Source organism: Ailuropoda melanoleuca, chromosome X (genome assembly GCF_002007445.2).
Source record: "Ailuropoda melanoleuca isolate Jingjing chromosome X, ASM200744v2, whole genome shotgun sequence".
Taxonomy (NCBI): Eukaryota; Metazoa; Chordata; class Mammalia; order Carnivora; family Ursidae; genus Ailuropoda; species Ailuropoda melanoleuca.
The window spans coordinates 26142015-26166966 of record NC_048238.1 but is presented as its reverse complement, the minus strand read 5'-3'; the positions used below and the strand labels follow the sequence as shown (position 1 = coordinate 26166966).

The following is a 24952-nucleotide window of genomic DNA, read 5'->3' as shown; positions in this document are numbered from 1 at the left end:
TTGGTGGAATTTTTAGGGTTTTCTCTATATAATATCATGTCGTCTGCAAATAGTAACAGTTTTACTTTTCCCTTACTAATTTGAATGCTTATTTCTTTTTCTTGCCTAAGGTCTGCTAAGATTTCCAATACTGTGTTGAATCAAAGTGGTGAGAGTGGGCATCCTTGTGTTGTTCTTGATCTGTTCTTGTTCTGTTGGAGTATGTTACATGAGAGCTTGTTATATATGGCTTTTTTTTTTTAAAGATTTTATTTATTTATTCGACAGAGAGAGAGACAGCCAGCGAGAGAGGGAACACAAGCAGGGGGAGTGGGAGAGGAAGAGAAGAAGCAGGCTCATAGCAGAGGAGCCTGATGTGGGGCTCGATCCCATAACGCTGGGATCACGCCCTGAGCCGAAGGCAGACGCTTAACCGCTGTGCCACCCAGGCGCCCCTATATATGGCTTTTATTATATTGAGGTGTGTTCCCTCTAACCCACTTTGTTCAGACTTTTTATCATAAAAAGATGTTGAATTTTTTTGCGTCTATTGAGAGGATCATATGATTTTTATCCTTTATTTTGTTAATGTGGTGTGTAACATTGATTTGCATGCTTGTATCCCTGGGATAGATCTCACTTGATTCCGGTGTATGATCCTTTTAATGTATTGTTGAGCTTGGTTTGTTAATATTTTGTTGAGGATTTTGCATCTATGTTCATCAATGATACTGGCCTATAATTTTCTTCAATTGTGATGCCCTTGTCTAGTTTTGGTATCAGAGTAATGCTGGCCTTGTAAAATGAGTTTGGAAGTGTTCCCTTCACTTCTGTTTTTTTGGAAGAGTTTGAGAATGATTGGTATTTTTCTTTGAATGTTTGGTAGAATTCATTAGTGTTACTGTCTGTCCTGGTGTTTTGCTCATTGGGAGGTATTTGATTATTGACACAATCTCCTTACTAGTAGTTGTTCTATTCACATATTCTGTTCTGCCATAATTCAGTCTTGGAAGGTTGTATGTTTCTAGGAATTCATCCATTTCTTCCAGATTTTTCAGTTTGTTTGCATATAATTGTTTATTGTGGTCTCTTATGATCCTTTGTATTTATGTGGTATCTGTTGTATCCTCTTTGATTTCTGTTTTTTATGTATTTGAGCCCTCTTTTTTTCTTGTTGAGTGTAGCTAAAGGTTCTCAATTTTGTTATCTTTTCAAAGAACTAGCTCTTAGTTTTATTGATCTTTTCTGTTGTCTTTTTCATCTTTATTTCACTTATTTCTGCTCTGTTCTTTGTTATTTCCTTCATTCTACTAACTCTGTGCTTCCCCCCTGCCCCCAGTCCCTTGAGGTCTAATGTTAAGTTGTTTGAGATCTTTCTTGTCTTGATATATTTGCTGCATTGCATGAATCTTGGCATATTGTATTTACATTTTCATTTGACTTGGTATTTCTTGAAAGTTTTTATTTAAATTCCAGTTAGTTAACCTACAGTGTAGTATTAGTTTCAGGTGTACAGTATAGTCATTTAGCACTTCCAGACATCACTTGGTGCTCATCATAAGTGCACTTCTCAATCCTCTCCACCTGTTTCACCCATCCCCCACCCCACACCCCTCCCCTCTGGTAACCATCAGTTTGTTCTCTATAGTTAAGAGTCTGTTTCTTGGTTTGCCCCCCTCCCTTTTTTGCCTTTGCTCATTTGTTTTGTTTCTTAAATTCCACATGAGTGAAATCATATCGTATTTGTCTTTCTCTGACTTATTTTGCTTAGCATAATATTCTCTAGTTTCGTCCACATCATTGTAAATGGCAATATTTCATTCTTTTTTATGGATGAGTAATATTTCCTTATATATTCCAGGAACCTCCATACTGTTTTCCAGAGTGGTGCATCAGTTTGCATTCCCACCAACAGTGCAAGACAGTTGCCCTTTCTTTACAGCCTTGCCAACATCTGTTGTTTCCTGTGTTGTTGATTTTAGCCATTCTGACAGGTGTGAGGTGATAGCTTATTGTAGTTTTGATTTGCATTTCTGTGATGGTAAGTGATGTTGAGCATCTTTTCATGTGTCTCTTGGCCATTTGTATGTCTTCTTTGGAGAATTGTCTATTCATGTCTTCTGCCCATTTTTTAACTGGATTATGTTTTGGGGATTGAGTTTTTTTTTTTTTTTTAAAGACTTTATTTATTTATTTGACAGAGATAGAGACAGCCAGCGAGAGAGGGAACACAAGCAGCAGGAGTGGGAGAGGAAGAAGCAGGCTCATAGCGGAGGAGCCTGATGTGGGGCTCGATCCCATAACGCCAGGATCACGCCCTGAGCCGAAGGCAGACGCTTAACGACTGCGCCACCCAGGCACCCCTTGGGGATTGAGTTTGATAAGTTCTTTATATATTTTGGATACTAACCTTTTATCAGATGTCATTTGCAAATGTCTTTTCCCATTTCGTAGGTCGCCTTTTTGTTTTGTTGATTGTTTCCTTCGCTGTGCACAAGCTTTTTATTTTGATGTAGTCCCAGTAGTTTATTTTTGCTTATGTTTCCTTTGCCTCTGGTGACATACCTAGAAAGAAGTTGTTATGGCCGATGTCAAAGAAGTTACTGCCTGTGTTCTCTTTTAGGATTTTTATGGTTTCAGGTCTTACATTTAGGTCTTTCATCCATTTTAAATTTATTTTTGTGTATGGCATAAGAAAGTGGTCCAGTTTCCTTCTTTTGGGTGTTGCTGTCCAGTTTTCCCAATACCATTTGTTGAAGAGACTGTCTTTTTCCCATCAGATATTCTTTCTTGCTTCGTTGAAGTTTAATTGACCATATAATTGTGAGTTCATTTCTGGGTTTTCTGTTCTGTTCCATGGATCTATATGTCTGTTTTTATGCCAGTACCATATGATTTTGACTACCGTAGCTTTGTAATATAACTTGAAGTCTGGAATTTTGATGTCTCCAGCTTTGCTTTTCTCTTTCAAGATTGCTTTGGCTATTCGAGGTCCTTCGTGGTTCTATACAAATTTTAGGATTTGTCTAGCTCTGTGAAAAAACCTGTTGGTATTTTGGAGGGATTGCATTAAATGTGTAGATTCCTGTCTCAATGTGTTTTTTGATTTCTCTTTTTGATTTTTTTTTGACCCATTAGTTCAGTAGTTTCATCTCCACATATTTGTGAATTTTCTGTTTTTCTTGTAATTGATTTTAGTTTCATACCATTGTAGTTGGGAAAAGATGCTTAATATGGCTTTATTTCTTCTTATAACCATTTGGTAAACCATATAATTATAAAAATTTGTTTCATCTGAAGTTTCAAATGTATTGGCATTACAGTTACACTTTTTTGTCATTTAATGTATACAGATTCCTTAGTGATAGTCCTCTCTTCTCTTTTTTTTAATAGCTTTGAGTGTACAATTTAGTGGTTTTTAATACGTTCACAGACTTCTCCACCATCATCATAATCAATTTTAGAACATTTTCATCATCCAAAAAGAAATCCTGCTCCCATTAGTAGTCACTCCCCATTATCTCCTAACCCCTTCCCTCTTCATCAGCCCTAGGTAATCACAAGTCTTTTTTCTTCTTATAGATTTATTTATTCTGAAGTTTTCATATAAAATAGAGTCATATGATATTTGGTCTTTTGTGAATGGTTTCTTTCACTTACCATAATGTTAAGGTTTACCTATAGTGTAACACATCAGTTTTATATTTTTATTACCAGAAAATATTACATTTTATGGATATATCATTTTATTTATTCATTCATCAGTTAATGGACATTTGGGTGATTTTTACTTTGTTGCTATCATGAATAATGGTGCCATAAACTATTTCTTGTACAAGTTTTCATGCAAATGTATATTTTCATTTGTTTTGGGCCTTTTTCATTCATTACTGGGTATATGTATCTTTTTTCCCCCCCTCCCTTTAAAAATAATTTCCAGGGCGCCTGGGTGGCTCAGTTGGTTAAGCGTCTGCCTTTGGCTTGGATCATGATTTTGGGGTCCTGGGATCGAGCCCCGTGCTCAGCGGGGAGTCTGCTTCTCCCTCTGTCCGCCCCCCCCATGCTTGCGCGTGCTCTCGCTCTCAAAGAAATAAAAACTTAAAAAAAATAATTGCCGTGGAGGTTTAGTAATTAAAATAATTTCTCCAAAAAAGCATTTTGGGTGTTTTCCTATTTTGTTAATATCTGTTTTTATGTTCATTATTTCCTTTTACTTAGAGTTTACGTTTGCTTATTCTAACTTCTTAACATGGGTAGTTAGGTATGAATTTGCGACCTTATTTCCTTCCTAACACATGGATTTAAAACTGTCATTTCAGGGGAGACAAACCATGAGAGACTCTGGACTCCGGGAAACAAACTGAGGGTTACAGAAAGGGGGGGGCGGGATGGGGTAGCTGGGTGATGGCTGTTAAGGAGGGCACGTGTTTTGATGAGCACTGGGTCTTATGTGCAACTAATGAATTGTTTTTTTTTTTTTTTTTTTTTTTTTAAAGATTTTATTTATTTATTCGACAGAGATAGAGACAGCCAGCGAGAGAGGGAACACAAGCAGGGGGAATGGGAGAGGAAGAAGCAGGCTCACAGCAGAGGAGCCTGATGTGGGGCTCGATCCCACAACGCCGGGATCACGCCCTGAGCCGAAGGCAGGCGCTTAACCGCTGTGCCACCCAGGCGCCCCGCAACTAATGAATTGTTGAACACTACATCAAAAACTAATGATGTACTATATGGTGGCTAACTGAACATAATAAAAAAAAAACCTTGAAAAACAAAATAAAACAAAATTATATCACTTTCAAGTATTGCTTTACCCGAATCCCATAATTTTGGGGGGGGTAATATTTTCATTATTTCACATCATTTTCTAATTTCCATTGTTATGTCTTCTTTGATCAGGGGGTTATTTAAAATTGTGTTTCTTAAGTTTTAGTAATAAGAGAATTTTCTAAGTATGTGTATTTTGTAATTGGTTACTGTCTTTATTACATTTTCCTTAGAGAACTTCGAGTGACTTTAAGATTTCTTCAGATTTACTTTATGGTCAACCTGTGGTCATTTTCTGTAGTGTAAATGCTTGCTTCACAAGTATGTATTCTGTAGCTCTTGGATTCAGTGTTCCATGTATGCCTATTGGTGAAATTTGTTAATTGTGTTGCATCTCTATCATTACAGATTTTTTGTCTTCTTATTCTTTTAACTACTGGGAGAGGTCTTTAAATCTGCCACTGTGATACTGACCTATGTCTGTTTCTCCTAGTAATTCTATCTACCTATGTATATAATTTGAGGCCATGTTACCAATTGCATACAAATTTAATTATATTCTGGTGAATTAAGCATTTCATTGTTTTTGAAGTGACTTTTTTAAGTCTAGTGTTGATTTTTCTTTAATATCTGTTTTATCTGAAACTCATTTAGCTATTCTATATTTTGGCTGATATTTGCATGATGTATTTTTCTATCCTTTTGCTTTAATCTTTTTTTTAAGAGATTTTATTTATCCATTTGACAGAGAGAGAGCACACGCATGGGGAGCGGCAGAGAGAGAGGGAGAAGCAGGCTCCCTGCTGAGCAGGGAGTCTGATGTGGGGCTGAATCCCAGGACCCTGGGATCATGACCTGAGCTGAAGGCACATGCCCAACGAACTGAGCCACCCAGGCGCCTCTCCTTTTAATCTTTTTGTATTATGTTTTAGATGTGTCTCTTGAAAGCAACATCTATTTGTAGTTTTTTGGATTTTTTTAAATCCAGTCTATAATCTTTAATTTTTTGGAGAACATTTAATTGATTCACATTTAATATGATTAGTGGTTTTTTGACTTTACTTCCAGCATCACATTTCTGTTTCACCTGATATGTATTTTCTTTGTCTCCTTTAGTTTGATTATTTTTTGTATCAGTTTTTCCATTATTGATTCAAATACCACATATTCACTTTCTTTTTGTGATCACCCCAGTACTTACAGCATGTATATTTCACTTATCTAAGTCTAGTGTTAAGTGATACTTTTACTTTCCTCTTGGTTGAAGCAAGAATATTAAAACTCTGTAGTTCATTTAACCACCTCCTGACATAACATGCTATTGTCCTGTAATTTCATTTTCTGTATATATTTTTTTATAAAAGGTATACATATTTAATATATATAACTTAATGAGTTCAGAAGTAAGTTTCTGTACGTACCTTAAACTCCAGAAGACATTATTTTATACAGTGTTCTGTTAGTTTTTAAACCAATTACTTACACTTTCATGGTTCTTCATTCTTTTCTGCATCTCTGCCCTTCCATTTGGATCAGTTTTCTTTTGCTTTATGACTTTTTGGGGTTTGCTGGAAGTGAATTCTGTTTTTATTTGTCTGAAAATACATTTCATTTCTGTTCTTGATGGATATTTTCTCTGCAGTGGAATACTAGGTTGGCAGTTGTTTTTCTTCCTGCTCCTTAGAGATTGTTTTAGCTTCCATGTTTGTTGTTGCAAATTAAGCTATCTGAAGTGTTGCTTCTTTGAAAGTAATCGCCTCCCCCCTCTTGCTTTTAAATTTTTCTTTGTTGATTGTGAGCTTGGAATTCATTGAGAATCTTTTTTTTTTTTAAAGATTTTATTTATTTATGTGTGAGAGACAGAGAGCACACGAGCAGGGGGAGGTACAGAGGGAGAGGGAGAAGGAGACTCCTTGCCTAACAGGGAGCCTGACTTGGGGCTTGATCCCAGGACCCCAGGATCATGGCCTGAGCATGGAAGGCAGACGCTTAGTCGACTGAACCACCCAGGTGCTCCACTGAGAATCTTATATTTGTGGTTTGACATCATACATCATTTTTGGAAAATTTTAGCTACTCAAATATATTGCTTCTGCCCCCTACTGTCTTTTCTCCTGGGATTCCAATTAACTGTATTGTATGGTAGACCTTCTACTGTACTCTAAGCTTTTTTTCTTCTTGATCTGTCTTTTGATTTACTGTCTCAACTGTTGCTCTGATTTACTCTCTCACTGGCTGTTAAACCTGAACCTGTTTATTGAATTCTTTTTTTTTTTTTTTTAAGATTTTATTTATTTACTTGAGAGAGAGAGAGAGCCAGAGAGAGGGAACACAAGCAGGGGTAGTGGGAGAGGAAGAAGCAGGCTCCCAGCAGAGGAGCCTGATGTGGGGCTCGATCCCATAACGCCAGGATCACGCCCTGAGCCGAAGGCAGACGCTCAACGACTGAGCCACCCAGGTGCCCCTATTTATTGAATTCTTAATTTCGGTTTTTGTATTTTTCAGTAACAATTACTTTTTGTTTGTTTTAAAAATCTGCTGTGTCACTTTTTATGGTTTTTTAGTTCATTGCTGAGATTGAGTTGTAATTTAAAAATCTCTGCCTGGTAATTGCAGTATTTGGAGTCCCTGTGAGTCAGTTTTTGTTGTTTTGTTGGCTGTTTCTATGGCTTTTGATCTTCTTCTCTTGTCTCCTCAAGTGCCCAGCTCTCTTTAATTGTATGCTGGGCATTGGGTTTGAAAAATTATTTTACAAATTATTTGAGACCAAGGATATTTCCCAGAAAGGATTTATTTTTGTGGCATCTGCTGTTTTTTTTTTTTTTTTTTTTTTTGAGAGAGAGAGAGAGAGAGAACGAGGAGGGGCAGAGGGAGACAATCTTAAGCAGGCTCCATGCACAGTGCAGAGCCCAACGGAGGGCTTGATCTCACAACCTGAGATTGTGACCTGAGCCAAAATCAAGAGTTGGACGCTTAACTGCTTGAGCCACCCAGGCGCGCCATATTTTTATGGCATCTGCTTAAGAGAATCCAGGATTGCTTAGTCTCATCTCAACTTTTAAGATGTTTCTGGGCTGACCAGATGACTCCAGGCCAAATTGCGTTCAGTGTATGGACTGATTCATTTCTGGTTCACCCTTACTAATAAGGTACTGCTCTTCAGGTTCCTAACCTGAAGGTGGGAGAAGGGGATTTTCTTTTTGTCCTTCTTAGCCTGTCAGGCTGTCAGATTTAGTTTAACCTCAGTTTCTTCTGGATCGTTGGGGTAACCTCTCAGAATTTTCCGGTCCTTTAGTCAGTCCAAAAGCACTGTCCTGTCGGTTCTTCAGTCCTTTAAAAAAGTCATTTCTTATATTTTGTGCAGCTCTATTTACATGGCTTCAGCAGGAAGATTGGTTCAAATTACCTAATGTGCCATAACCAAGAGAGGAGGTCCTCCTGTTGGCTCTTTAATGGCAGAATATGATTTTGTCATGTTTCTCTTAAGAGTTCAGACTCAGCCCCTACTTCTGTTTGTTTTGTTTTATGTAGTTGTACTCACTTGGATAATTTTGTACATTTGTATTAAAAGGTTATATTCTGTGTGTGTGTAAATATAAATAAAATTTTACCAGAATACTCAGTATTTGAAGTCTCTTCAATGTTGGGCAGTTTCTAGACCTTGACAATGGACACATTTGTTGTATTTAAGTTTCAGCTAAAAATAGTGTCTGGAATGAGTCTCAGAACATGGAATCCCTCTTAATTGCTATTGAAATTGGGATGTGCAATATCAGCTGATTTTTTTTTTTTATGTCGTGGAAAAGAGTGCTTTCCTAGCTACACTTTTACCATCATTACATCTGTCTTAGTTTATCTGTTTGTAGGTATAATATATATCTGTACTTTTGAAGTAGGAAGAAGGATGCCGTTGTGCAGATTTGATTTTGCTGTCCTTTGAGAGCTCTCAAACAGCCTCATAAATTAATAAAGTTCTTTACAAGTGAGAACCGTTTTCCTTTTTTGTGTAGTTTCCATAATAGCCTTGTGAGGTGGTGTGATAGTTATGTGGTATTATACAAAGAATTAGGAAACCGGGCCTAAGACTCGTTAAGTGACTTGTCTGTGGCCCTACACCTGGTTAAAGGCATATGTCCTTTGTCTATGACCACTAAAGCATTTTTTCATCTCTTGTGACCCATTAAAGCTTGCCTGTAGATACTCACTGATTTCTCAGTTCTGTCATGTTATGCTTTTTTCTTTCTGTGTTCCCTAACTAAATGATAGAATGACTTCATGACTCATGTCCTAAGGATTGAGACAATTGGGAGATTACTCCTTCCTATCTGATCCTCACTGACTCCCCCCAACCCTCTGCCATTTCTAGAACATGGTTCCACTGGCTCTGGAATTTGCCAACTCCTCTGCCCTGTTGGAAGGCTTGCTTTGTTACCAGTTCTTTCTCATCCCCACATGTACAGTCAGCCCGTTTCCCTCTCTTTAGACCTGCTTCAGTTTTTCCAGTTCTGAAAGATACCTTTTTTTTTTTTCCCCTAACACATTTGCCATCCTTGTCATCTTATGGTTAAAATCAAACTCTCTAACTCCCCTACTGGGTATCTTCTGTAAGCCTTCTTTTCTTGCTTCTTTAACCACTCCTGATTAAGATCCCAGTCAAAATCTTGTTTGCTCAGATCATTTGAATCTTAGGGAGAACAAAAAGCTTTTCTGCCTTGGACCCTTTTTGCAGCAGTAGAGTCAGTACCTCAGCAGAAATACGGTGGTGCTTCTGCTGCTACATGGTGCTCACATCTCATTTTCAGTGTCCTTGTTATAGTAACTTTGAACAGTTATGTTAGGTCTGTGAATGTCACATGTCCTTGTTTACTTGGAGTATATTCAGTCACATAGTGTTCGTTTATCACATATTTAAGGGTATGAGGAAGTGGCCTCAAATTCAGTATTACTCCATTTTCTTCCAATAACTATTTTTTTTTTAACCCCTAAGGATTCTTTTCTTGGAAGTTCATTTACTAGTTTTGCCTCCTGTCCCACTGACAAATCTGTCATGCTTTGAAATGTTAATAAAGGGGCGCCTGGGTGGCTCAGTTGGTTAGGCATCTGACTTTCGATTTCAGCTCAGGTCATGGTCTCAGGGTCATGAGGTTGAGCCCTGTGTGGGGCTCTGCACTCTGTGGGGAGTCTCCTCCTCTCCCTCACCCTCTGCCCTTCTGTCCCTGTTCGGGCACACGTGCGCGTGTGCGCTCTCTCTCAAATCTTTAAAAAAAAATGTTGATAGGACTGTGACTGGTGCCATTATCTTTTGAATATCCTCATCAGAACATTTGCATTTTCCCTCCCTTTTTAAAAATCCTGTATCTATTCTGTTCTCTACTTTGATTATTTTTCTTCAGTAAACTTGCTTTGCTTGAACGCATCTCCCTTCTCTGAACTGTGTGTTATTAGGGTGCGGAGTATGTTCTTTTTCACCAGCTCAAGTGGAAGCTTTAAAACAGGGCATGGGCTTCACCATCTTGCTTTATCGCTTATTGCAGAGTCCTGCATATAATATCTTTTCAATAAATACTTAATGTGTAATCAGTTATAAATGATAATGTGATAATTATGATTACTGATAGGATTACTAATTTTAATATTAATATTAAATTGATAGTTAAATTTAAAGATTTTGTCTCTGGACTGCCTTAGGAACCCTTGCAGTAGTTTTATATCCCCAGCTTCTTTTTCTGCAGTCTCTGTTCAAAATAATGAAAACGATCAACTTTTAAATGTTAATTTGATTTCATTGATGTTTTCTCCTTAAAGGACTCTGCAGGGACTCCTAGTTGATTGCTTTTATTTTTACCTTTTTTATTTGTGAACATTTCGAAATGTACACAAATTAAGTTTAGTGAACCTCTGTGCTGTGATCATCAACATTTCACCATACTTGTTTCCTCTTCCCCCACCCCACTATTTTGCTGAGAATTTATAACGTATCTAAGACATTATTTTATTCCTAAATAATACGTCTCTAAAATAGCACATTTTCTTGCATTACTGCAATGCGATATCATGTACAACACACCTGATAATGATTTCTTAATAGCTTATGTGATATTTAGTCCATGTTCAAGTTTCCCTGGTTCTCTAAAAAAATTTTTTTATATAGTTTGATTTGTCAGAGGGCTCAGGTGATAACATCCTGATCCCTTCATGAAACCCCACTTTTTACCTGATTCTTTTACCATCCATAGATTACCAATGCATGGATTAGTTATTTAATTAAAAGTTAGAAAATTGAGGTGCACCTGGCTCCCTGAGTTGTTACAGTATGTGACTTTTTTTTTTTTTAAAGATTCTATTTATTTATTTGACAGACAGCCAGTGAGAGAGGGAACACAAGCAGAGGGAGTGGGAGCACAAGCAGAGGGAGTGGGAGCACAAGCAGGGGGAGTGGGAGAGGAAGAAGCAGGCTCCCAGTGGAGGAGCCTGATGTGGGGCTCGATCCCAGGACTCTGGGATCATGCCCTGAGCTGAAGGCAGATGCTTAACGACTGAGCCACCCAGGCGCCCCAGACAGTATGCAACTCTTGATCTTGGGATTATGTGTTCAAGCCCCACATTGGGGGTAGTGTTTACTCAAATAAATAAATAAATAAATAAATAAAAGTGATTGTTCTAATTTGGTCACTTCTGCCATTATTACCTGTAATATTTCTCTGAGGAGGAATTTTCCTTGTTCACTAGGGCTACTTGGTTAACCTGAAATATCTAGTCAGTTCTTGAGTTGTTAATGTTGCCTCTTGGGGAATGGAAGACTGCTTTTTTCTTTTTTAAATTGATGTATAAGTAGTGTACAGTGTTATGTTAGTTTCAGGTGTACAATGCACGGATTCAACAATTCTATATATTACTCAGTGCTTACCACAGTGTAGTCACCATCTGTCACCAAACATTATTACAGTATTACTGACTATATTCCCGTGTTTTCATTCAATGATTTATTTTATAATTAGAAGTTTGCACATCTTACTCCCCTTTGCTTCACCCATTTACCCACCCACCACCCCTGTGGCAACCATAGGTTTGTTCTCTACATTTAAGAGTCTGTTTTATTGTTTGTTTTGCTTTTTAGATTCTACATGTAAGTGAAATCATATGGTATTTGTCTTTCTCTGACTTATTTCACTTAGCACAATACCTTCTAGGTCCCCATCCATGTTGTCTCAAATGGCAAAATACCATTTTTTATGGTTGAGTAGTACTCCATTACACACACACACACACACACACACACACACGCTGTATCTTCTTCATTTGTTCATCCGTCTGTGGATGGACACTTGGGGTTGCTTCCATATCTTGGCTATTGTAAATAATGCTGCAGTGAAACATAAGAGTGCATATATTTTTTCGAATTAATGTTTTCATTTTCTTTGGGTAAGTACCCAGTAGTGGAATTACTGTATTGTATAGTATTTTTATTTTTAATTTTTTGGGGAACCTCCATACTGTTTTCCACAGTGGTTCTACCCTTTTATATTTCCACCAACAGTGAATGAAGATTCCCTTTTCTCTACATCCTTTCCAACACTTGTTATTTCTTATCTTTTTGATAATAGCCATTCTGACAGGTTTAAGGTGGTATCTCATTGTGATTTGCATTTCCCTGATGACTGAGCATCTTTTTATGTGTCTTTTGGCCATTTGTATGTCTTTTTTGGAAAAATGCCCATTCAGGTCTTCTCATTTTTTAATCAGATTATTTGGGATTTTTTTGGCCTTGAGTTGTTAGAAGCTCTTTTTTTATTTTGGATATTAGCCCCTTATCAGTTAATATCATTTGCAAGTATCTTTTCCCATTCAGTAGGTTGCCTTTTCATTTTGTTGATGCTTTTCTTTGTTGTGTAAAACCTTTTTATTTTGGTGTAGTTCCAATAATTTTGCTTTTGTTTCCCTTGCCTGGAGGACGTATCTAGAAAAATGTTGCTAAGGCTGATGTCAAAGAAATTACTTGCTATGTTTTCTTCTAGGAGTTTTGTATTTTCAGGTTTTATATTTAGGTCTTCAATCCATTTTGAGTTTATTTTTGTGTGTGGTGTAGGAAAGTGGTCCATTTTCGTTGTTTAGCATGTAGCTGTTCAGTTTTCCCAGCACCATTTATTAAAGAGACTCCTTTCCCCATTGTATACTCTTGCCTCCTTTGTCATAAATTAATTGACTAAGTGTGGGTTTATTTCTGTGCTCTCTATTCTGTTTCTTTGATCTATGTGTCTGTTTTTGTGCCAGTACCATAGTGTTAATTATTACAGCTTTATAGTATGTCCTGGTATCTGGGATTGTAGTACCTCCAGCTTTGTTCTTTCTCAAGATTGCTTTGGCTGTTCAAGGTCTTTTGTTGTTCCATATAGATTTTAGTATAATTTGTTCTAGTTCTGTGAATAAACGCTCTTGGTGTTCCAATAGAGATTACACTGAATGCATAGATTTTTTTTGGGTATTATGGATATTTAAAAATATTAATTATTCGAACGCATGAACACAAAGTATTCTTCCATTTGTGTCCCTTCGGTTTCTTTCAGTGGTGTTTTATAGAATATAGGTCTTTCACCTCCTTGGTTAAGTTTATTCATAGGTATTTTATTCACTTTGGTGCAATTGTAAATGGAATTGTTTTAATTTCTGTTTCTACTACTTCATTATTAATGTATAGAAAGGCAACAGATTTCTGTATATTAATTTTATATCCTGCAGTTTTCTGAATTCATTTATCAATTCTAATGATGTTTTGGTGGAACCTTTAGGGGTTTCTCTATATAGTATCATGTCATCAGCAAATAATGAGTTTTACTTTATCCCTACCAATTTGGTGCCTTTTATTTTATTTTATTTTATTTATTTATTTATTTTTTTAAAAGATTTTATTCATTTGACAGAGATAGAGACAGCCAGCGAGAGAGGGAACACAAGCAGGGGGAGAGGAAGAAGCAGGCTCATAGCAGAGGAGCCTGATGTGGGGCTCGATCCCACAACGCCGGGATCACGCCCTGAGCCGAAGGCAGACGCTTAACCGCTGTGCCACCCAGGCGCCCCTTATTTTATTTTTTTTTTCTTTTTCTTTTTCTTGTCTGATAGCTCTGAGTAGGACTTCCAGGTCTATGTTGAGCAAAAGTGGTAAGCTTGGAAATCCTCGTCTTGTTCTTGATCTTAAAGGAAAAGCTCTCACCTGTTCGTCATTGAGTGTGCTGTTAGCTGTGGGTTTTTATATGTGGCTTTTATTGTGTTGCTGATGTTCTCTCTCATCCTACTTTGTTGGAAGTTTTTATCGTGAGTGGATGTTGTACTATGTCAAGTGCTTTTTCTGCATCTGTTGAGATGATGATAAGGTTTTTATCCTTTCTCTTGATTATTTGGTGTATCTCATTGATTTGTGAATATTGTACCACCTTTGCATCCCTGGAATAAATTCTGTTTGATCACAGTGAATGATTCTTTTAATGTAATAATGATTTTGGTTTGCTCATATTTTGTTGAAGATTTTTGCATCTATGTTCACCAGGGATATTACTCTGTAATCATCTTTTATTGTTTTATCTTTGTCTGGTTTTGGTATCAGGACAATGCTAGTGTCATAGAACGATTATGGAAGTTTTCCTTCTGTTTTTTGAAATACTTTGCGCAGGTATTAGCTCTTTAAATGTTTGGTAGAATTCATCTGTGAAGCTTTCTGGTCCTAGACTTTTGTTTTTTTTGTAAGTTTTTTGATTACTGATTCAATTTTATTGCTACTATAGTAATCATTCTGTTCAGATATTCTATTTCTTCCTGATTCAGTTTTGGAAGATTGTATGTTTCTAGAAATTCAGCCATCTCTTCTAGGTTGTCCATTTTCATGGTGCATAATTTTTGGTAGTAGTCTCTTACAATCCTTTGTGTTTTTGTGGTGTCGTTACTTCTCTTTCATATCTGATTTTATTTATTTCAGCTCTCTTTTTCTTGAGGAATCTGGCTAAAGATTCATCAATTTTATCTTTTTCAAGAACCAGTTCCTGGTTTCATTGGTCTTTTTTTAATTATATTTTTAGTCTCTATGTTACTTATTTTTCCTGTAGTCTTTACTATTTCCTTCTTTGTACTAGTTTTGGGCCTTGTTTTTTCTAGCTTCCTTAAGAGTAAGGTTAGGTTGTTTATCTGACATTTTTCTCATTTCTTGAGGAAGGCCTGTATTGCTATAAACGTCCCTCTTAGAAGCGCTTTTGCTGCATCCCAACGATTTTGGACCAGCATATTTTCATTTTCATATGTCTCCATGTATTTTTTGATTTCCCATATGATTTATTGGTTCACCCAATTTTAGTAGCATGTTGTTTAGCCTACATGTATTTGTTTTCCCAGCTTTTTCTTGTAATTGATTTGTAGGTTCATACTCTTTTGGTCAGAAAAGATGGTTGATGTGTTTTCAGTCTTCTTGAAATTATTGAAACTTGTTTTGTGGCCTTACGTGATCTGTTCTGGAGACTGTTCCATGTGCACTTGAAAAGAATGTGTATTCTCTTGTTTTTGGATGGAATAATCTGTGTATCTCTTTAGGTCCATCTGGGCTAATGTGCCATTGAAAGCCATTCTTTCCTTTTCATTTTCTGTCTGAATGATCTATCTGTTCATGTAAGTGGGCTGTTAAAGTCTGCTACTATTATTTTATTACTGTTTGTTTTTCCCTTTCTGTCTGTTAATAACTGGTTTACGTATTTTGGTGCTCCAGTGTTGGGTGCATAGATATGTACAATTGTTATATCCTCTAATTGCATTGTTTCCTTTATCATTATGTGGTGCCTTTCTTTGTCTTTTGTTACAGTCTTTGTTTTAAAGTCTATCTTGTTTGATACAGGTATTCCTACCCTGCCTTTTGTACACAGTAAGCTTTTTTTTTTTTTTTTTTTTTTTTTTTTTTTTTTTTTTTTGGGCCTGAACCTGTGGCCCGAGATCAAGACCTGAGCTGAGATCAGGAAGTCAGATGCTTAACCGACTGAGTCACCCAGGTGCCCTGCTACCCTGGCTCCACCCCCCCAACTTGATTTGTATGATAAATGCTTTTCCATCCCTTCATTTTCAGTCTGCATGTGTCATTAGTTCTAAAGTGAGTCTCTTGTAGATCGTGTATAGATGGATCCTGTTTTTTTAATTCATTGAGTGACCCTGTATCTTTTTTTTTTTAATTAAGTAGGCTCCACACCCAACATGAGGCTTGAACTCATGACCCTGAGACCAAGAGTTGCATGCTGTACTGACTGAGGCAGGCAGCCAGCCACCCCTTACCCTATATCTTTTTATTGGAGCTTTAGTCCATTTAAAGTAATTATTGATAGGTGTGTACTTATTTCTGTTTTCCTTTTTATGTAAGACTATTGTTTCACAGAGGCTTATGATCAAGTATTTTTCTTTTTTCATATTTTTGAGTGATAGATGAGTGATTTTGTGAGTTGGGTTATGGGGAGGGTCTCCCAGTCTTTAGTGAGCAGCTGTAATTCTATTGAGAAGGTATATCAGGTGACAAAGAACCATATCCCCTCTTTGCTCCTAGGCTTTGCAGTGAGGGTGTGGTTCTCATTTGGGGTGTGGAAATCTAAAAAAATTCCTTTACTTTACCAGAGAATAACTTAGACTTGGTATGGAGTCATTTAAATTTTAAGACCTATGGCTCTTAAGGAGCCTGAAACCCATTAAATTTTAATGGCTAGTATAAATGGGGAGCTGCAGGGACCCCGGATGGTTTGCCAGGGCTGCTGCAGTTGAAGTTCTTCTTGCTAGCTTTCTGTGAAGGCGAAACCTCAGAAAAGCTTTGCCCTAACCCTCTCTGCTGTTGCTAGCTCTCCCTTAGGTACTGGAAGTGACTTAGTGGGAAGGGGAGCAAAGTGACTAATACAGTCTGGTGAACTTTCTGTTAGTATTGATGGAACATCAACTTTATTCACTGAAATTTTGGGTAGTAAAGGTGTACAAACAGCTGCTTTCTGTTTCATGACTTTGTATTTATTTGTTGTATAACTTGCTTACGCTGTTTTCTTTACACCTTTTATAATTGAAATCTTACCTGCTTGGTCTTTCATTTTTTTAGGGTAGTGTCTGCAGCCTTTTCTCAAGTTTTTCACCGTGAATTGCTGTGTGTCAGACTGGACAAGGTATCTTAGTTGAAGCTTCATCATTTGAAAAATTGGAGGTAAGGAGCGTATATATATGTCTTTATTTCTGTAGTTATTAGAGCAAAAACCTTTTTTGAATTCTAATCTGTGTTGCCGTTAACATGTTTATCTTATCCCCTCACTTCCATCCCTGTTGTGCATTGAAGAGCAAGGATGAAAAAATGAAAGATGTCCAGTTAACTTCAGATGTCCAGGCCCTTATTCAGGATCCTAAGAAGGTCTTTGTACATTTCATTTTTTTTTTTTTTTTATTAGAAACCTCACCAGCCAATGGAAGGGTAACTTAGCATTTGATTTTGAACTAAAGGGGCAAATCCCACCCAGGTTCCTGGTTTTGGCTGGAGCTGGTAGAGCTTCAAAGACCTGCCCTCAGGAATAACTGAGTGTGGTGTGTGCATATGCTGATCTTCCAACTTCCTGGTTTTTATTGTAATTTTCTTACAGGTCCATGTTCAATAACCAAGTTGCGTAGATGATACATCTAGTATTATAAACAAATACGGGTATAATTTTTTAAATGGTACTGTAGCATCGTTCTTGCTCTGAGCCATTGATAGATCTGTTCCAAGAAAGACTGTATAATACTATCACCTTTGATTTCTATCTAGTTTGTTTTTCCACCTTATGCAAATGTTCCCACTCTTTTGAAACATCGGTTTCCTAGCATAATGACATGTGTAGGTGTGTGTTGTGAATTAAACACTGGACAAGATGTTATGAGGCCAGTTTTATAAACTTAGCTTTTTTAGCAAGTTTTTAAAATCCCTGTGGCCTTCAGTTACCTTCTTTTGTAAAACAGGGGGATTGTACTGAGGTTGGATTCAGGGTTTCTCAACCTTGGCACTAATGACATTTGAGGCCAGATAATTCTTTGTTGTCAGGGGATGTCCTGTGTCTTTAGGGTGTTGAGCAGTGTCCTTGGCCTCAGCCTACCAAATGCCAGTAGCATCCCTCTCCAGTATGACAACTGAAATTGTCTCCAGACATTTCTAAATGTGCCTTTTTGGGTAAAATCATCCCCATTTGGGAGCCACTTGGTTACATGATGTGTAGAGTTCCTTCCAACTTTGTTTTAATTTCAAAAAATCCTGTTCTTTGCAACCTAGCTTAAACGTCATTTCTTTGATGAAGCTTTCCTTCATGCTCTTTTTCCTTGTCTTACTTTAATTGTTTCTGCATCTGACAACTGATTTTAGGACTTAACCCCACTCTACTGTAACTGTCAGTGTATTTCTTTGAGGGCATGGGTCTTCTGTACCTCTAAGCTGTGTGCTCAGATTTTGTTAAATGAATGAGCAGGGGATTTGGGAGGGTTGTCAGGTTTGTCATTGTTAAATAAATGATTATAAATGATCTTTTTGTTCATCATACCTTCCTAGCAGGAAATTCCCACGGTTTGTGATCTTGAATTTCTGAGTTTAGGAAACTGATTACTTAAAAAAAAAAAAAATTGTTTTAGAAGGTAGGAACCTCCGGTAGTATGTGAGGGAGCCACACAGAACACATTGAGCCTACATTTGAGAAAGACAGTCACACAAAATTCATAACATAAAGAGTTGTGTCAGCTTTTATATCCAGATGTTTCTCAAATAACTCCATTTGGTTAATTAGAAAACTGCCATCTATTCCGATAAAAGTAAAATGGGAAGGTAGTAAATATTCTTTCTTACATAACCTCACCATATTCTAAGTCAGTATTTCTCATAGCAACCCACAGTAAAAAAAAAAAAAAAACCCCAGAAAACCCCATATTTTAATCATGATTTAATACATATCCACACCTCAAACCAGTTTTTTTAATCACTGTTTACCATTACTATGTATAAAGCACTCTGATACTTTCTATAACATTTCTTTTTTTTTCTTAAATACTTATCACCATCCAATAAATTTATTACACAATTCTAATAGGCCACAACTTAGCATTTGAAAAACACTGTTCTAAGTAATCTTTAATAAAATGTGGAAATGATCTGCTTCTAGAATGTGTTACCAGTCAGTTGTCCTGTCTTTCTTTTTAAATAATGCCATTTAAGAATTGGCCTAATAGGGGCGCCTGGGTGGCTCAGTCGTTAAGTGTCTGCCTTCAGCTCATGGCGTGATCCCGACATTCCAGGATTGATCCTCACATCAGGCTCCTCCCCTGGGAGCCTGCTTCTTCCTCTCCCACTCCCTCTGATGTGTTCCCTCTCTCGCTGGCTGTCTCTCTCTGTCAAATAAATAAATTAAATCTTAAAAAAAAAAAAGAATTGGCCTAATAAAGACCTTGGAGGGAGGGCCGTCAGGCCAAGAGAGCGGCACCCAGGTCTGGTGCCGAGCCTGAGGCCGCTGGATGGGAGGCAGCCCAGCCGCAGCTTCGACCTTGGGCTTGCCAGCATGGCTGGCTGGACCATGTAGACTGAGTAGGGATGATATCAAGAAAGTGATGCAACCATCGAGAAGGTCTGGAGATGGGGAGAAGTGCTGAGTGATTGTGGGTGACACTTCCCTTCATATCTTCAGGTGAGTGCTAGTGGTGGACCCCCAGGAGAAAGAACGAGGGCAGGTGGGGGCGCAGAGAAAGCCTTAGGCCTACAGTGGCAGGGTAGGGGCACCGGTCCCCAGGGGTGCGGTGGCCTTCTCATCCTGCTGGATCTCCATGAGAACCATAGTCAGTTTCCATTTGGAAGGCTTCCTGCAAAAGGGCACCGAGCTCAGCCCTGGGGGCATTTGCCAGCCCACCTGCCCTTTGTCACCTGCCAGACCACCAGAAGGGGTCCCAGAGGATGCTTCGCCCCCATGGCTGGGCTAAAGAGAGCAATCCTGGGAGCATTACTGCAGGCAGCACTGATGAACCCCAGTGCTGACCAAGGAGGACCCTGTTCCAGAATTGCTGGAGGTTGAGGCCTTTGAAGTTTACCTTGTCTTTGAGCTAGTGCTGCCTGTCCCCAAGGCAGCCCAGGGTGATTCAGAGGGCACCCCCTCCCCCTACTCAAGCACATCTGTCCACATGTCCCTGACTCCTGAGAAGCCGGCCTGCCTGTCCTGTCGCCTGAGGAGCCCCTCTGGCTTTTTACAAATAAAGACCCTTTTGTTTAGGGGGAAAAAAAAAAAGACCTTGAAGCACCTTGATTTCCAATTAATGTAAAATCCTATATTTTGTCATTTATACTAAGTATTTAGTGTGCACAAGGCACTGTTGGTTTTTTCAAGATTTACAGTGATAATACCTAGAAGAGAATAAAAAGTTAAAAAACGTTATTTCAAGTGCTCATAGTGGTAATAAACGCATGACATTTTGGGCGTTTAGGAAGGCGAGAAAGCTGTGGTGATTTAGGTCACTGGAGAAAGTTAACATGAATGTGGGGTGGATTTTGCATTGTCATATCAGAGATTTGAAAAAGCTATTACACATGGTAGAAAACAGCATTTGTGTAGGTGCCGGACTTTTGCTCATTTTTTGTGTACTTGAGAAATTAAAAAAATAAGAAAAAATATGGTAAAGTGCTGAAAATATACAGTATAAACAGGGTATGTTAACTCTCCTGTGGTTATAAAATGAGGTTCGTTCAGGAGATTAATTAGAGACCTTGTGTCTGTGGTCCCTCTGATACAAGGCGTTCTTTGCCCCCAGATGATAAAGTTAACATTGGATTATTAGGCTTACTGAAGTGAAGATATGGTAGTTCCCCCTTTATCCACAGGGAATATGTTCGAAGACACCCAGTAGATCCCCCAAACTGCAGATAGTACCAAACCCTATATATACTATGTTTTTTTCTGTATATAGAAACCTGTGATAAGTTTGTAAAGTAGGGACAGGAAGAGATTAATAATAATAGAACATTTATGACAGTGTACTGTAATGAAAGTTATATGAATGTGGTCTCTTAAAATAGCTTATTTTACTGTACTCACCCTCTTATGATAATGTGAGGTGATAACATGCCTACACGATCTACAGGGAGGTAAATGGCATAGGCATTGTGACACAGTGTTAGGCTGCTATTGACCTGATGATATGTTGGAAGGTGGCTCTTCTGCTTCCGGACTACAGCTGACCATGGGTAACTGAAATTGCAGGAGGCGAAACTGTGTGTAAGAGGGGACTGTCGGAATTTCTGAGTGATGGGGAGAGAGAATGCTCATCTGTCAAATTAAGCCAGTGAGGTTACTGTTCTTTATATAAACTCTTCGTGGAACAGAAATGGGTTATATTATAGTCAGCATTTTTTAAAAAGATGCTTATTATTTTGGCCATACAATTTAAAGTTTCCTGCATGCTTGTGGGGCCTGGGCTTCATCCTTCTTCTATAAATAGATGTGGGGCTCAGGATGCTACATCACAACCAGGTGTGCTACCAAAGCCTTAAGAAAAATGGTGGGTTATTTTTTTATTTTTCTGGGCTGCTGCTCTCTTCTTGGGATAATGTAGAATTTAATTACTGTAGAAAATATCTATGACCTGAAAGATGATGATTCAGCTTGTGATGGTACTTGGGAAAGAACCACCTGCCCTAAAAGTGTGGTCTAGCATCCTGTGTGCTGTTACTTAAAAGCACTAGAAGTCTGAGTTTTATCATGTTTCCATACTGAATTAGCAAAAGGATAACTAACTCCTCATTTTGTCACATTTCTAGACTACTGAAAAGAAGGTGCTTTTAGAGCTGGAGATGTGAATAAGACTCCTGTGCCAGAGATCATAAATCATCTGGAGGTAAATTTTTTTAAATTAAATAGATTGTTTTTTACAGTTTTAATTTTACAGAAAAATTGAGAGGATAATACAGAGAGTTCCTATATGGCAAGCACCCAGTTTCTTCTATTGTTAATAGATGACCTTGGCGTGGTATGTTTGTTACAGTTAATGAACCAATATTGAAACCCTGTTATTAACTAAAGCCCGAAGTTCACTCATATTTCCTTTTTAACTACTGTATTTTTTCTGTTTCAGGATCCCACCGGGATGACGTTTAGTTGTCATGTTTCCTTAGGCTGCTCTTGCTGTGACAATTTCTCAGACTTTCATTGGTTTGATGACCTTGTCAGTTGTGAGGAGAACTGATCAGGTATTTTGTAGAATGTCCCTCAGTCAGGATTTGTCTGATGTTTTTCTCATTGTTAGACTGGTGTTCTGGGTTTTGGGGAGGAAGACCACAGAGGTAAAGTGCCATTCCTGTATTTTTGCCACATCACGTCGGGAGTACCTACTGTCAACATGATTTATCACTGTTTATGTTGGCTTTGGTTACTTTGCTGAGAAGGTTTATGTCCGCTTTCTCCATTCTCCATTCTAATGTTACTTTTCTTTTTTTTAATTCTCTTTTGTACTGTGTTGTTTGGAATGAAGGCACTGTGTAGTCACCACTTAAGGAATGGGAAATTATGCTCCATCTCCTTTAGGGTGTTCTACATAAATCATTGGAATTTTTCTGAATGGGAGTTTGTCTCTTCTCCCCCATTTGCTTATTTATTTAGTCATTTCTTTGTATCATTATGGGTTCATGGATAATTATTTTATACTTTGGGTCATAATCCGTTACTACTATATTTATTTTGTTGCTTAAATTTTTCTAGCCTTGGCCATTGATGAACTCTTTTGGTTGACCCATCATCATGGGGGTGGGGTTCCTTTTGAGCACTTCCTCAGTTTTGAGCATTGTAAGATACTCCAGACTTAACTGTGTATGCCCTGTTTTAGTTCTATAATCAGCCATTTCTCCACAAACCCCTAGTTCCTTTTATTAGAGAATGCTAATGCTATTAGAAATCAAGATCTGCGTACTAGATAGGCTCATTGCTACTTTGGGGTGGTGGTGTTTCTAGGCTCTGTTACCTGAAATCCCATGTACATGCTATCTGTATATTTACGCATGTCTATAAATGTTTCTCTGTATGTTTTTATATATTTATATCAATATTAAGCTAAACATGAGTTTTTACTGATGTCTCCAACCTAATGCATTACCACATGGATCATTCTAGCCTTCTCCCCTTGCTTGTCTGTAATCTTTCCCAACAGTGAGAAATCTGGCTCTCACCATTCACCATCCATGTACTTAATTGTTCACTCCTAGTATACATATAATATATAGATGTATGTCAGTTTTGTTAACTTCTACCCCCATGAGAAACGACTTTATCAACTAGAATACAGTGCTTATGTTCATTTTCTTTTACCTTTACTTTAGTCTTACAGATGCCACTCATTTTCAAAGTTATGTAGGTCAGCACCTTTTCCCCCCACCCTCTGGAATGACATTGTTTCATACATTTGTTAATACAGTTAGATTATATCGTATGGTGTGTATTCCTTCCTGGGATCCCCTGACCTACTAAATGATCTTAAATTTGCATACTTCAAGGTTCACTCTTGGAGCACCTGGGTGGCTCAGTCTGTTAACTCTTGATTTCGGCTCAGGTCATGATCTCCAGGTCATGAGATTGAGCCCTGCGTCAGGCTCCAGGCTGGGCGTGGAGCTTTCTTAAGATCCTCTCTCTCCCTCGCTCCTCCCCTTGTCAAAAAGAAAAAGGGTTCACTCTTTGTGTTATAAAGTTCTATGGGTTTTGATAAGTGCATGATGTCATGTATCTACTATTAGAGTATTATACAGAATAATTTCACCACCCTTAAAATTGCCTATGCTTCATCTGTGAACCGCCCCCCCCACAAACCCCTGGCAACCACTGATCTTTTTACTGTCTCTGTAGTTTTGCCTTTTCCAGAATGTTCTTGAGATATTTTTAAAGTCACTTTACAAAGGAAACCTTTGATTTTTCTAACCTAGATACCATTTTTTCCTACCACCAATTCAGTATCCCTAAATGAACAAAGTATTTCTAATCAGAATCAAGGCTTTCCCATTTCTTTTTTCATATACTACTCTATAAGGTCATTTTGCTTTATTTTTTAATATCCTACTTCTTTGGGGCACCTGGTTGGTTCATTCAGTGGAGGATGTGGCTCCTGATCTTGGGGTCATGAGTTTGAGCCCTATGTTGGGTGTAGAGCTGACTTAAAAGCTAATAATTGGGGCACCTGGGTGGCTCAGTCGGTTGGGTGACTGACTCTTGGTCTTGGCTCAGGTTGTGATCTCCTAGGTCGTGGGATCGAGCCCCATATCGGGCTCCCCACTGCATTGGGAGAAGCTTCAGGTTGCTGTACGTCTGCCCCTCCCCCTGAAGGCTCCCTCCCTCCCTCTCTCTCTTTCTCTCCAATAAATAAAATTTAAAGATTAAAAAATAAAAAAAATAATATCCAGCTTTTTTGTTACCATACTCAGAATTGGGAGACGATCCCAAGTATCTTCATTTTTATTTTTGTTGGGGACGTTGGTGGGTGGGGCGACAGGAGTGGCACATATCATGGTTTCTGTAGAGATGGCAGCTGTCAAGCAGATACTTGGGAGGACGGATGCTCATCTTAAATTTATTTTTTTATTTTTATTTTTTTAAACGACTTTATTTATTTATTTGACAGAGAGAGTACAAGCAGGGGGAGCAGCGGGCAGAGGGAGAGGGAGAAGCAGGCTCCCTGCTGAGCAGGGAGCCCGATGTGGGGCTCGATCCCAGGACCCCAGGATCATGACCTGAGCCAAAGGCAGACGCCACCCGGGCGCCCCTCATTTTAAATTTATTTTTTTATTTTTTTAAAGATTTTATTATTTATTCTACAGAGATAGAGACAGCCAGCGAGAGAGGGAACACAAGCAGGGGGAGTGGGAGAGGAAGAGAAGAAGCAGGCTCATAGCAGAGGAGCCTGATGTGGGGCTCGATCCCATAACGCCGGGATCACGCCCTGAGCCGAAGGCAGACGCTTAACCGCTGTGCCACCCAGGCGCCCCTCATTTTAAATTTAAACTGAATATGCTTCTATTTGTTTCTGGGGGAGTATATTTAACATGAAAATGCTTTTGATTCCTTTAATATAAATATTTTATTGATCTGTAGTGTATCTCCTTTGAGAATACAGTAGAATATGAGATAGATGTAACGAATATGTGACTGTTTCAGAATGGTTTCCATTATAATCAAAATCCTGTGGG

The 24952-nt window shown here is 38.2% G+C and overlaps 1 protein-coding gene across 6 annotated transcripts in view; it reads left to right on the top strand.

Moving 5' to 3' along the window:
* TAB3 (TGF-beta activated kinase 1 (MAP3K7) binding protein 3) overlaps window positions 1-24952 on the top strand; it is an 87723-nt gene that overhangs the window by 14121 nt on the left and 48650 nt on the right. For 5 of the 6 annotated variants that reach the window (XM_034648796.1, XM_034648792.1, XM_034648793.1 and 2 more), the window contains exons 2-4: window positions 16844-16945; window positions 21548-21624; window positions 21862-21976. The gene's annotated coding sequence lies outside the window, so the exon portion shown is untranslated. Of the gene's footprint in view, window positions 1-16843; window positions 16946-17074; window positions 17147-21547; window positions 21625-21861; window positions 21977-24952 lie in introns of all 6 variants that reach the window. The other variant, XM_034648795.1, reaches the window with a different exon arrangement.